General features: G+C 41.9%; 1 pseudogene; it reads left to right on the forward strand.

Annotated features, from left to right (window-relative positions):
• The first annotated feature begins 4,275 nt into the window (after positions 1-4,275).
• LOC129869528 (pituitary adenylate cyclase-activating polypeptide type I receptor-like) overlaps positions 4,276-15,398 on the forward strand; it is a 69,877-nt pseudogene continuing 58,754 nt past the window's right edge.

The raw sequence follows: 15,398 nt of genomic DNA on the forward strand, positions 1-15,398 counted from the left end.
ATCACCTACTCACTATACTGTAAGTTACTTTGCATAAAAGAGACAGACATACCTGCAGTAGTGTGGGTGCTCTGATGAGCGGAGGGACCAGAGAGGGATGGGAGGAGTCTAGTTAAGTGCATGACAATGACACATCTAGAACTATGTATCTGGCTTGCTCTGTCTCTTCAACTTCTTGCTTGCTCTGTCCCTCCAATGTCTTCTCTGACTGCTTCATTCCTCTGTATCCATCTCTCTGTGGACACAGCTGTTAGCCCAAGATGGGACAACATCTCCTGTGGACAGACACACAGGGGACTACTGGGGACAGCAAGTCACTCAGGGGACATTCAGTCAATCACGTGCTGTTTGAAGGTCCACGCTGCATGACTCACAGAGGGATACAGAGTTAGGAAAACAGATGAAGAGGTCCTAGCGGTCTCATACCACATCTGATGTGGCTGCACTGCAGGGGTCCTGTTCACATCACATCACATGATGGGGTCCTTCCCTGACCTGAGGGTATCCTCACCACTGCCTGTCTGATCGTTTACTCCTCCCGGTTCTCACTTTAGGGCTCTTTATCAGTTCATTTTCCCTCTATTCTATGCATCCTATTTTCTCGCCGCCTCAGACTGCATTGGAGAAGAAGGTCTGACAGGATGACTTTGGACCTTCTCCTCCAATACGGTTTGAGAAGGGGACAAGGAGATGGGATGCAAGGAATTGCGTAAAGGTAAATTGAGGTAGAGCCTAGGACCCTTGTCTACTGTGTAAACTCTGACACTGGTGTTATTGTAGAGATGCTGGTTGTGTTGAGGTTGTTATGTCACCCTGCTGAGACATTTGTTTATTAAAAGCACAGTCGGGTTTGAAATCCTTGTGATGGTTATTGATGTTTTCAAGTTTAGGGAAATTCAAGTAGGAAAACAACCAGACAATAATGGAATCTAAGAACAGCACGATACAAGACAACAGTGGTATCTTGCTGCACCAGTTAATGCAATAGGCTATGTTGAACAGAAGTTACATACATTAAGTGACAGGGTTAAAATATGAGCTAAACATGGTAGATGATGAAAGAATCAGACTGTGTGGAAACATCATGAATAAACATTAAGTCAACCTTTTATTACGTTGAGATACATTTGTAACGACAATGTATGATATTTTACGATAAGTGACCTATGTTAAAGCTAAAGTGAATGGGAAAAGCTTGTGAGGCTGTGATGATATGATGTGGAAAAATTGTATTCCGAGAGGTCGAGGATTTTGAGAAAATTCTCCATTCTCCAGAGGCAAATTCAAGTACCTCTACTTGCGGATATATTTTCCTCTTGGCGTTAATTTTTCCGGAACAGGAGTGATGGTTGCTGATAATGGGCCTGTCACGGATCCCCCGGGTACTTCTGCTCATTCTGTTCACCAGTTCCGGATGTCTACGTCACCGGCTTTCTAGGCTTCACTGAACGGATTCATTATCATCAACCTGGACTGTCTTGTCTGATTACACACACCTGGTTCCCATTTCCCCTGATTAGAATGTTATATACAGTGGGGCAAAAAAAGTATTTAGTCAGACACCAATTGTGCAAGTTCTCCCACTTAAAAAGATGAGAGAGGCCTGTAATTTTCATCATAGGTACACTTCAACTATGACAGACAAAATGAGACAAAAAAATACAGAAATTTACATTGTATGATTTTTAATGAATTTATTTGCAAATTATGGTGGAAAATAAGTATTTGGTCAATAACAAAAGTTTATCTCAATACTTTGTTATATACCCTTTGCTGGCAATGACAGAGGTCAAACGTTTTCTGTAAGTCTTCACAAGGTTTTCACACACTGTTGCTGGTATTTTGGCCCATTCCTCCATGCAGATCTCCTCAAACTCCTCAAACTTTCATTAAATCACACATATAAGATACCAAATTAAAGCTACACTCGTTGTGAATCCAGCCAACATGTCAGATTTCAAAAAGGCTTTTCGATGAAAGCATAAGATGCTCTTATCTGATCATAGCACAACAGTAAACAAAGAGAATGTAGCACTTTTCAACCCTGCAGGCGCAACACAAAGCGCAGAAATAAAATATAAACCATGCCTTACCTTTGACGAATTTCTTTTGTTGGCACTCCAATATGTCCCATAAACATCAAAAATTGTCCTTTTGTTCGATTAATTCCATCCATATATGTCCAAAACGTCCATTTATTTGGCACGTTTGATCCAGAAAAAAACAGCTTCCAATTTGCGCAACGTCACAGCAAAATATCTAAAAAATTACCTCTAAACTTTGCCAAAACATTTCAAACTACTTTTGTAATACAACTTAAGGTATTTGTAAACGTTAATAATCGATCATATTGAAGACGGGTCTATCTGTTTTTAAAACAGGATGACAACAAACGAACAATACTTTTCTAGTCTTGCGCAACTCTCAAACAGTACACATAACGTTACACTGATTCCAGATGGCCGTTCTTCTTCATTGCACAAAGGAATAACCTCAACCTATTTCCAAAGACTGGTGACATCCAGTGGAAGTGGTAGGAACTGCAAACAGGTTGATTAGAAATCTAGTATCCCAATGAAAACTCATTGAACAGACTGTGACCTAAAAAAAAAAAAATCGGAATGGTTAGTCCTCTGGGTTTTGCCTGCTACATAAGTTCTGTGATACTCACAGACATGATTCAAACAGTTTTAGAAACTTCAGAGTGTTTTCTATCAAATTCTACTAATAATATGCATATCTTGGGGATATGCACGTGTATGTTTTTATTGTGCTGTCAATTTGGAATATAATTAAAGTTCGCTTGTTTGCTACAGTCTGCTATCCTGCACCTGACTTCGCCTCCGCTACACACGTGTAACAGTGTGACAAAACTGCACATTTTAGAGTGGCCTTTTATTGTCCCCAGCACAGGCTTCTTGATATACCACACCTGTCAGGTGGCTGTATTATCTTGACAAAGGAGAAATGCTCACTATAAGGGATGTAACTAGTTTATACACAACATTTGAGGGAAATAAGCTTTTTGTGTGTATGGAACATTTCTTGGATATTTTATTTCAGCTCATGAAACATGGGACCAAGACTTTACATGTTGCGTTCATATTTCTATTCAGTGTAGATAAAGGGCCTCATTGGCAAAATCCTGAAGTATCCCTTTAACGGTGGATATAGTAAATATTTATAATATAAGAAGCCAGAGGACAAACTACGGTCATTCTTTATCTCGAAGGAGGACAAGCCAAGGGCAAAATTGTGGTGTAGATATTGGGGGGTACGAACAGACGGGAGGTCCGGGGTGACCTGCAATAAGTAACTTTTTTGGGCGACACAACCAAATTCACTTAGAAAAGTGTGTTATAGATCTGTCATTCTTATTGAAAGCAAGTCTAAGAAGCTGTAGATATATTTTATGTTTGCTATTTCTATGCTTCCCATTCTCAAGTTTCTTTTTTGTGTCTTTTACTTATGTACAACAGCTTCAAACAGCTTAAAATACCATTTTCCACAGCGGTGTAGATGGTAAAACGATTATCTACACTATACTTGCTTGTTTTGTCACATAAACCGAAATAAGGCGGACTGTTAGACATTTTGCCACCATGACATGGCGAAGCTGTCCAGTGAAGATCTGTCCAGTGAAAATCTAACATTTAAAAGTTTGTATTCTATTAACTCATACCCAAATAATGTTGGTGATTCATTCTATACTTGTCACGTTCGTCTGATATAGTCTGAGTCTGATATAAAATGTTGCAGTTTTAAAGCAAATTTCCTACCATACTACACATTTTGCCATGGGGCAGAAAGAAAGTTTTGCTGTTTCAAAGCTAATTTCCTGCAATTCTACACATATTGCTATTGGGCAGAGAGAAATGTGCTGTTTTATAGGTCATCTCATGCTATTCTTCACATTTTTCCATGCTTAAATAAATGGATGAATAAGATATTTAATGAATAAGATATTTGGCTACAGAAGTGCCATTTCTTACCGATCTATACAGCTTCCATCCAAAAACAAGCCCTATGAAATGACACCAATAGATAGTGGAAGAGTTAGTGGCTAGCAACAGTGGCTAGCTTAGCTAATGAAATAGCTACGTCGGTCGCGACACGCATAACCAGAATGACACATGATGAACCACCGAAGGCACACCCCATGTTTGTTAGATAGATTTGTCCATTGCTTATAACGTGTTCATATGCTATCTGGATGGCCCCTGACCTCCAGGGGGCCCCGAACCAATATGTTTTTATTTTATTTTTGAAATAAATGATTGAGGGTGAGGGACGAATCAACCTGTTCTGAATATCCCCAAGACAATTTCGCCTATGGGACAAGCACATCTGCTATACTGAGAGTGCGTGTCTGCGCTGCGCAGTCCGCTCTAGCTGCCTTTTGAGGAAGAGGCGCGCACCTTATTCCCTCAGTCGAGTTCTGTCTCTTGTACATGCATGGTGAAGTCTTGCCAAGCCATACCTGCTGCAGAAACCCGCCCAACTTCTGAATAACGGCGACAAGAAAAGATGCCCTCCAGTCGTCCAGGCAAATGCAAAATATGTGGATAATAGCTTAATGTGGAAGAGCATCTAGTGAAAACAATACTATTTTTTTTTGAATAATTAGAATACTTATTTAGGGTTATGTCAATGCAATTGACTATTATTTGAACCATTTGTTCTAGAAAGAAAAGGGTACATTCTAAAGGACAATGTTACTCACTCAAACGTCATCGTTGAAATGGATACGCGCGTTATTTGCTATATGGCTGCATCTGACTGTGTGGGAAACGGTAAGTGGATGCTTTCATAACAAAAACATTATTTTGACTTGTCTTTTACTACCACAATCTATCTAATCATCAATTAAAATGACATGCCTTATGTAATGCTATAGCCTATGCATTATCTAAACTAAACATAATTTTCCCAAGCTAAAGACATTACATAAAAAGTTTGGGAGTGGATTTCCTTATAGGCTGCTACACTGACATTTTTCCTATCCAGGCTAGATTTCGTCATTGTCCTCCGAGTTGTCATCATCATAGGCCCATGCTTCGGCTGGCTACTCTTCGGTTAATTTCCTTTGAGAAAGGATCACGCGGTGTTATAGTGAATTCAAGGTTTTAAAAATTTAAAGTTTGTAATTTACACTTTAAAATTGAAGACTTTTATCTTAACAAGAAATGTATCAACCCCTACAAAAATCACCATTAATTATAATCCACATAATAATTCAAATGCAGGATTATTTTAATGCTGTGAGAAACTATTAAAATTAAGATATTACATCTAAAAGAAAGGAGGACCAAGGCACTCTTCATATAATGAATTAAAATGCCCCATGATGAAGGCCATGCAGCTGAAGCACGTCTGAGTTTTGAAAGTTTGAATCCATTTATCATGCCGTACAAATAAAGGCATTTTAATTCATTATATGAAGAGTGCTATTGTGTTCCTTGGCAGCGCTTCCCTTCCTCCTTTGCTTCTATCTCTACCATTAGTTATAGGTGCATGATTGTACCCTTGCAGCTCATACTTTAAAGCTGCAATATGTACATTTTTGGGTGACCCACCAAATGCACGTAGAAATGAGAGTTATAGATCTGTCATTCCTCAACTCAGTCCTGGGGCCTACCTTGGGTGCAAGTTTTGTTTTGCCCTAGCACTACACAACTGATTCAAATAATCAATGCTTGATGTGTAGTGCTAGGGCAAAAACCAAACTGTGCACCCAGGGGGGACCCCAGGACCGGGTTTGAGAAGCCTCGCCTTACACGGTACAACTACAGTGACAAGCGTTTGTACCGGTACCTTTTCTTCTGAGAGTGTAGTTGTCATTCTATAGGTGTGGCTGAAGTTTTATCTTGAGGAAAATTGGAATTTCAGTTTATTTCCTGAATTAAATGGAATTAACACCAACACCAATGTCCACAAAGCTAATGTGCACAATAGCCCATTAGTGGGATAAACAGTTAGATTGTTATCTCTATTCATGTATGTGAGGTGAGAGAGGAGAATGGGAGAACGGTGAAGGTCTTTGGCCCGGAGCCACTGCTGCCCTATGTTAATAGAATGCTTAATAACACTACTATTGACGTAATGGCATGTTTTAAACTACTATTGAATTAAAATAGAACCACTGTGGCATAAACAGGTACCATTATGTTCATTAGGGAGGGAGAGGCGGGTTTAAGTGAAAAGGTTGCTTCTGGTCACGTGCTCGCCCATTCGCAAACACATGTGCACACACACACTGTGGTGCTGTCTGTCTGTCTGCCATTGTGCCATGGGGTAGTGGATTAATGGATTAAACAGATGTGTTTTTCATGGACACACACACACACACACACACACACACACACACACACACACACACACACACACACACACACACACACACACACACACACACACACACACACACACACACACACACACACACTGAAGCCAAACACTCGCTGGCATGATGTGGCATCAGGAGTGCCCATGATGATACTTGACTGAGTCCGTATTGACTGAGTCTGTCTGCCGACAGGAGAATATAGCGTGACAACTCCACACCCTGCTGTTACCGCGTTGCCAACACAATGGCTTTCTGTTTCGTAGTTGTAACAAAGGCACTCCACGAATACAATTGATTGGACACTTTAATTATTTTTGTTTGTTTGTTTTTACATATATCCTACAGTAACATAAACTAATGAAAATTATTTTGTTATAAAAAAAGTATTGTAATGTTACCCAACAACTTCATAAACACAACCAAATTATTATTTTAGCGATAGCATATATGAAACCTATTAATTACACTGTTAGAATATTCCAGTCAGAATTACTGCTCATTAGATTGAAGCTGTGTCCCTTGACGCCCAGCGGCTCCATTTTTTTATCGTGCAGCGAGTGCACACATAGGAGGTCTCATGAAAAAAACATGCCCCCCATGGAAATCAAATGCCCTTCCAACTGATTCGTTCTGGCGCCAGCCCTGCACCATAGACATGCTGTACATACATCATTGGTGCCAACTCTACAGCATTGGCAGACCATCTCACACAGAGAACTGGAGCCAAGGAGCCAAGTTTCTCCTCCATTTACACTAACGTAACTAGACTGCCCCTGCGTTATTACATGGATGGAGGCAAAAAGAGAGGTTGAGGTTTTATCATGCTTTATTTGTTACTGTAGCCTTTCCTGTATAAAATGTAGTAAAGTAGTTGAACGCTAGTTGAACGCTGTCATTTTGTTTTTAGATGTGGCCTACTTGGACATGATGACAGTAGTAGATTGACCAGGAAGACAAAGAGGCTCAGAGGATTTGAACAGTGGCTGGTCAATGGGGTGTTATATTGTGTTCTATTATGACTGGTTTATTGCCTGCTGCCGTTGTAACGCCCAGAGACCTGCAGTCACATCTGGTGGCGGATGTAAAATATGATGTGATAAATATGAGGGAAGGAAACATGCTTTATAACATTGTGTGTCATGGTTGTATTGGCATTTTCATGACATATTTTTTTCTGTTTGCTGATTTAGAATGTAAACTAGATACATTTTAGTATTTTTATGACAGCAATTTTTCTTTCTTGCGATTCGGAATTTAAACTAGACACATTTAGTCATTTCATGACATAGACTTTTCTTTGTGGTGAGTTAGCAGGTAAAATAGATGTTTAGTACTTAAACTATGGAGAAGGATGCTTCACAAAGTGGCCGTGGGCTTCAAAATGATCTTATATAGAAGAAAAGGCCATTTCACCATTCCTCTCACTCTCACCAGCAACATTTACTCTGAGCAGTGTGTGACCCTTTTCTTGGGATAATGTCAGACACACACACGCACACACGCACGCACACACACACATATACACGCACACACACATGCACACACACACACGCACATTTTAGGTTTTTTTCAGTAACATCCGGCAGCTTTTCAGAGGTTTTATTCTCACAGTAGAGAGAAAGCAGCACAGACAGGAGAGTAGAGGGTGGATGTTTAACCTTTACTCCTTGTTTGTCTGCAGTTACTTAAGAGCAGTTTTTTTTCATGTCAGTTTTTGTCAGTTTAGCTCAACTCACATAGGAGAATCTCAACTGTGTTTCTCACCCTCTTCTCATAGCAGAGCTCTCACACACGACTGAATGCCTAAAGCAGAGAAATATCCAGCACCAAAACAGCATACACGTGTAGCATTCACACACACACACACACACACACACACACACACACACACACACACACACACACACACACACACACACACACACACACACACACACACACACACACACACACACACACACACACACACACACACACACACACACACACACACACACACACACACACACACACACACGTACACACGTACACACAGTCATACCTCTGTTTCTGTTTTTAGAGGCTTGATGCTTCTCTAGCTGTGTTAGTGTCCTCAAACTGTCCAAAACCCTGTGTTCTCTTGCTTTATTATTGTCCTCAAACTGTCCAAAACCCTGTGTTCTCTTGCTGTGTTAGTGTCCTCAAATTGTTCAAATCCCTGTGTTCTCTTGCTGTATTATTGTCCTCAAACTGTCCAAAACCCTGTGTTCTCTTGCTGTGTTAGTGTCCTCAAACTGTCCAAAACCCTGTGTTCTCTTGCTGTGTTAGTGTCCTCAAACTGTCCAAAACCCTGTGTTCTCTTGCGGTGTTAGTGTCCTCAAACTGTCCAAAACCCTGTGTTCTCTTGCTGTATTATTGTCCTCAAACTGTCCAAAACCCTGTGTTCTCTTGCTGTATTATTGTCCTCAAACTGTCCAAAACCCTGTGTTCTCTTGCGGTGTTAGTGTCCTCAAACTGTCCAAAACCCTGTGTTCTCTTGCTGTATTATTGTCCTCAAACTGTCCAAAACCCTGTGTTCTCTTGCTGTGTTAGTGTCCTCAAACTGTCCAAAACCCTGTGTTCTCTTGCGGTGTTAGTGTCCTCAAACTGTCCAAAACCCTGTGTTCTCTTGCTGTATTATTGTCCTCAAACTGTCCAAAACCCTGTGTTCTCTTGCTGTATTATTGTCCTCAAACTGTCCAAAACCCTGTGTTCTCTTGCGGTGTTAGTGTCCTCAAACTGTCCAAAACCCTGTGTTCTCTTGCTGCATTATTGTCCTCAAACAGTCCAAAACCCTGTGTTCTCTTGCTGTGTTATTGTCCTCAAACTGTCCAAAACCCTGTGTTCTCTTGCTGTGTTAGTGACCTCAAACTCAAAATACAGTAAAATACAGTCCTCAAAATACAGTAATAACTGAGGTTTACCTACAGCTGGCTATATACTACACAGTGCTGCTGCCTGCTTAGTGAGGGGGTTGTAAGGGGGTACAGTCGGAACATAGAAGTAGATGATGTAGAACATGCAGAGAGAGCACATCGAGAGAGCACATCTGGATGGTGATTGTGAAGCTAGTAAAGTGTAGGTTATTTTATTAAATTCATTCTTCCTACATGCAGTAGCCATGCAGCTGAAGAAGGGATATGTGATACGATGAGCACGTAGAGTTATAGTATTTCTCTGCAGTGCTAATTGGCATGTAGGTACTTCTGTTGTAAGGTGCATCTCAAGCTTCCCATTACATTCCCATAATAACCCACTATCGCTCTGTTATCCTCGTCGCATGCCCAAACCCCGCTGTCAGTGCTATCCTGTCTGTGCAAAGTGAAAGGAGAGACGGCTGCCAGGTAGGTAGTTGTAGAAAAAGCTACAGAAGCTAGATAGCGAGAAGCTTCCATTTTTAAGCCTTACTGAGGGGGTTAATTATAGATACTGTCAGTCTCTGGAGAGCTCGCACCTTCTCCTTATGCTGCTAGGTGCATCGGCAAAGTCCCAGCTGAGGTGTGTGTGTGTGTGTGTGTGTGTGTGTGTGTGTGTGTGTGTGTGTGTGTGTGTGTGTGTGTGTGTGTGTGTGTGTGTGTGTGTGTGTGTGCGTGTGCGTGTGCGTGGGTGCGTGTGCGTGTGCGTGTGCGTGTGCGTGTGCGTGTGCGTGTGTGTGTGTGTGGAGTGAACAAAGCCATAACCCAAACTGCATCAGCAGCAGACTGCCTCTATAATATGGGTAAATAAGTGGGTGTTTCAAAGGAAGATGCTGTTTTGCTGTGAGTAGTTTTAGTGGCCTACAAATAGGACAGGAGGGAGGGTGATAATGAGTTTCTTACTCTCTGTGTTGAATAATGTAATAGTACAGTGTGCGTAAAGGGACAATGTTATACGGTGGCACGTGTAGTCCCAGTAAAGAACAAAATAAAACACTTCAAATGTGTAATGTGAAACGTGACAACTTTTCCTGCATTTGAAGTTCTGTGCTTTTTCATAGCCAAATGAAGTCATCTCCCTCTCCCTCTCCCTCTCCCTCTCCCTCTCCCTCTCCCTCTCCTTCTCCCTCTCCCTCTCCCTCTCCCTCTCCTTCTCCCTCTCCCTCTCCCTCTCCCTCTCCCTCTCCCTCTCCCTCTCCCTCTCCCTCTCCCTCTCTCTCTCCCTCTCCCTCTCCCTCTCCCTCTCCCTCTCCCTCTCGCTTCTTGCACCCCAGATGGAGGCTATCCATCCAGACTGTGCCCTGGTCTCTCATCACATGAAGGCCCAGGAGAGCTGTATCCACACACGCAGACAGGAAGGCCGGAACCGCTCTGCCAGGACAGGTATGGGGGTGTGGTGTGGTATGGTGTGTGTAGAGTATCTTTCAGGGATTTTTTGTAATATATCATAAGACATCTAGTGGCCCTTTTGAGTACTTCAGATTATCACAGGCGTCTGTAATGATCTCTGGCCCTTTAATTATTATTATTATTATAACAAAATGTATTATTTATTTGCACCAAAGAAAACAAGTGCTAAACAAAAAATAAATGGTGTCCAGGTGTGGTTGGAAGCCCAAGGGTTCACTTGAAAACAACACCACAAAAAACGAACCTTTGTGTGGCCTTATCAAGTAAAATAATTAAATAATTACATCTGATGATTTTGAAGTAAAAAATAGAATGACAAAGCTGTAAAACATTATCCTAAATATAAACCATCAACTTAGTGAATACCATTGGTGTTTAATATGAGGGTTTCAGCATGACATATCCTTTAGATTTTTTCCCACACACATTTCTTTATTTTCCTATGTAAGTATGTATTTGTTGGCAATTTGATGTTTTGACGTCAGTCTGGTGGCAGTTGTTAAAAATTTAAATAGTTGGAAAAGTTGCAGAGTTAATTTAAAATAATGATTAGATGCTTTTTTCATTAATTAGGCTATTTTCTGTTGAACCATACGTTCTATCTACTAGAATCCCATGGACAATATGGACACAGGTATAAAACATGTATACTATATATGAATAATAATTTTTTAAAGTTATATAAGTATAAATTACCAAAGTTACAATAGATTGCCATAGATTTTCTGTTAATTACCAAAATGACAGAAGCTTCTGGTATCTTTGGTAAACTAACAGTAGCTTTGCAACCCTAGGTGTGTGTGTGTATGTATTTGTGTTTGTGTGTTCACATCATACGTCTGGAGGGTACGCAATGTATTGCAAATATAAACAGACTAGCGTATAAAAGCTCACAGGACAATCACTCATGAAACATTTCTGCTACCTTAGCAAGAGGCGACGGACTCCATCCTCATTCAACCTTCTGTATTTGCAATTCATTGTAAAACGAAAAATAGGTAGAAAGAGGAAAACACATTTCTAAATACATTGTCCTTCAGCGATGTAGCTACGCCAGAGCAGCCGACAGCCAATCGGGGGAGGTAATCAGGTGTGGAGGTTCCTCAGATTAAAGGATGTTAGTTAGTTTGTTAGTCCTCTCTAACTGAAGCAACCCCCCCCCCCCCCCCTCTCTTTCTCTCAATTCAGTTCAATTCAAGTGACTTCATTGGCATGGGAAACATATGTTTACATTGCCAAAGCAAGTGAAATGGATAAACAAAGGTGAAATAAACAATGAAAAGTGAAGAGTAAACACACACACACATAGGGTTGCAAAGCTACTGTTAGTTTACCAAAGATACCAGAAGCTTCTGTCATTTTGGTAATTAACAGAAAATCTATGGCAATCTACTGTAACTTTGGTAATTTATGCTTATGTAACTTTTAAAAATTATTATTCATATATAGTATACATGTTTTATACCTGTGTTCATATTGTCCATGGGATTCTAGTAGATAGAACGTATGGTTCAACAGAAAATAGCCTAATTAATGAAAAAAGCATCTAATCATTAAACATTACACTCCCACAAGTTCCAAAATAATAGAGAGATTTCAAATGTCTTATTATGTCTATATACAGTGTTGTAATAATGTGCAAATAGTTAAAGTCGCTGTCCCTCTTCCCCTTTCTCTCTCTCTTTCTCTTTCTCTTTCTCTTTCTCGCTCACCCCTCTCTCTTTCTCTTTCTCTTTCTCTTTCTCTTTCTCTCTCTCTTTCTCTCTCTCTCTCTCTCTCTCTCTCTCTCTCTCTCTTTCTCTTTCTCTTTCTCTTTCTCGCTCACCTCTCTCTCTTTCTCTTTCTCTTTCTCTTTCTCTTTCTCTTTCTCGCTCACCCCTCTCTCTTTCTCTTTCTCTTTCTCTTTCTCGCTCACCCCTCTCTCTTTCTCTTTCTCTTTCTCGCTCACCCCTCTCTCTTTCTCTTTCTCTTTCTCTTTCTTTCTTTCTCTCTCTCTCTCTCTCTCTCTCTCTCTCTCTCTCTCTCTCTCTCTCTCTCTCTCTCTCTCTCTCTCTCTCTCTCTCTCTCTCAAATTCAAGCTGCTTTATTGGCATGAAAAACATTGTGTCAATATTGCCAAAGCAGCAATGTACACAATATACATTGTAATAAAATTATAAACAATAACAAATAATAATATAAAATAGCAGTAAATAATAATACAAAATTAAATACAAAAATAATAACAAAAAAATGGTAACAGTCAATAGTCGAATGTAATGTAATAAATCTAAAAATATAAATGGAAAATTAAACTATAACTAACTTATAACTAAATAACGGTCATCTTCACCATTACATCAGTACTACAACTACTATCATCATTACCACTACTACCACCACCACCATCACTAAACTGATATCATTACCATTACCACCCTTACCACTACTATTTGTAATGATAAACAACAATAATAATAGTAATAACAATAACAGTAATAACAATAACAGTAATAATAAGTAAGTTACTGCTTACTATGCAGATGTTATTATTCAGTGTCCCTCAGGCTATGGCAGGCAAATACATATTTGGCTGCAAGTGGAGCCATTGCTCCTTCGGCCATGAGTATTTTTAGTTTTTCCTCTGGTTTTAATACGTTAAAATTTAGAATAAATGTAGGAATTTCTGTGAATAATGAATCTCTTGGTGAGGAATATTTATCACAGTAAAGGAAAAAGTGCATCTCGGGCTATGGGCACTCACTGGTGACACCGTGCGCTTAACCGCATAACACGGTGCCTGACCAGTAACGCGCTGCTTATGATAAGCACGAGGAGTGAGCTCAGGTCTGCTACCTGGCCTAGCCACACTCTTCTTTATCCCCCCCCCCCCAAAAGAATTCTGGGGCTGCCTCTCGTACCTGTCGCGCTGCCGTGCTGCCTCCTCATATCGCCGCCGCTCAGCTTTCGCTCCCTCCAGCTCAGCTTTTGGGGCGACGATATTCCCCAGCCTGTGCCCAAGGTCCTTCTCCGTTTAAATTCTCCTCCCATGTCCAGGAGTCCTGAGATTTTGGCCGCTGCTGCTGCTGCTGCTGTCCATTACCACGCTGCTTGGTCCTTTTGTGGTGGGTGATTCTGTAACGCTCGTCTTCCTCCTCGTCTGAGGAGGAGCAAGGATCGGACCAAAATGCAGCGTGGTTTGAATACATACTTTTAATACTATGAACGAATACGAAAAACACTTGATAAACTACAAAACAACAAAACGACGTGAACAGACCTGAACATGAGAACATAAAACATGAACGCACGAACAGGAACAAACGAACGAACGAAACGAAACAGTACCGTGTGGCGAACAAACACAGACACAGCAACAATCACCCACAAACAAACAGTGAGAACAGCCTACCTTAATATGGTTCTCAATCAGAGGAAACGTAAAACACCTGCCCCTGATTGAGAACCATATCAGGCTAGTTGACAATGAACCCAACATAGAAACACATAACATAGAATGCCCACCCAGCTCACGTCCTGACCAACTAAACAATACAGAACAAAGGAAATAAGGTCAGGAACGTGACAGTACCCCCCCCCCCCAAGGTGCGGACTCCGGCCGCAAACCTGAACCTATAGGGGAGGGTCTGGGCGGGAATCTGTCCACGGTGGCGGCTCTGGCTCTGGACATGGTCCCCACCCCACCATAGTTAATCCCCGCTTCCGTGGCCTCTTCCTAATGGCTACCCTCCATATTAACCCCACTGGATTAAGGGGCAGCACCGGACTAAGGGCCAACACCGGACTGAGGGGCATCACCGGACTGAGGGGCAGCTCTGGACTGAGGGGCATCTCCGGACTGAGTGACGGGGCTCTGTCAGGTCATGGCAGGCTGACGGCTCTGGCAGGTCATGGCTGGCTGACGGTTCTGGCAGGTCATGGCTGGCTGACGGTTCTGGCAGGTCATGGCTGGCTGACGGCTCTGGCAGCTCCTGTCTGGCGGGCGGCTCTGGCAGCTCCTGTCTGGCGGGCGGCTCAGACGGCGCTGGGCAGACGGACAGCTCAGACAGCGCTGGGCAGACGGGCAGTGCAGGCAACGCTGGGCAGACGGGCAGTGCAGGCGGCGCTGGGCAGACGGGCACACCTGTAGGGAGGAGACGGAGAGACAGCCTGGTGCGTGGGGCTGCCACAGGACCCACCAGGCTGGGGAGACCTACAGGAGGCTTGGTGTTAGGAGGAGGCACCTGAAGAACCGGGCTGTGGGGGAGCACTGGAGCTCTGGTGCGCAGCCTTGGCACCACTCCCTCAGGCTGGAATACTACTCCAGCCCGGACCCTCCAGAGTGCAGGCACAGGTTGAACCGGGCTGTGGATGAGCACTGGAGATCTAGTACCTACTACGCGCACCTCTCCCTTAGGCTCCACTCCCACATTTGCCCGGTACGAGCGGAGCGCAGGCATAGGACTCGCAACCATGGATTTTGGTTGTTTTTAATGACTGATTCAAGGATGTTCAATTTTTCTATAATTTCTAATTGGTTCTGTTTTAAGTCTTTTTGTGGGATGTTTTTGTATTTATTATCAAAATAAGTTTTCCAAATTCCTACATCTGGTATGGCTAATTCTTGTGACTTTGTTGTGCTTGAATTGTTCCACATGTCCCAGAACTGATTTTGGTCAATTGCGTTTTCAATTTCATCAAGTGTCTTGTTGGTATAATTCAGTTTATTG

Source organism: Salvelinus fontinalis, chromosome 14 (assembly GCF_029448725.1).
Source record: "Salvelinus fontinalis isolate EN_2023a chromosome 14, ASM2944872v1, whole genome shotgun sequence".
NCBI lineage: Eukaryota > Metazoa > Chordata > Actinopteri > Salmoniformes > Salmonidae > Salvelinus > Salvelinus fontinalis.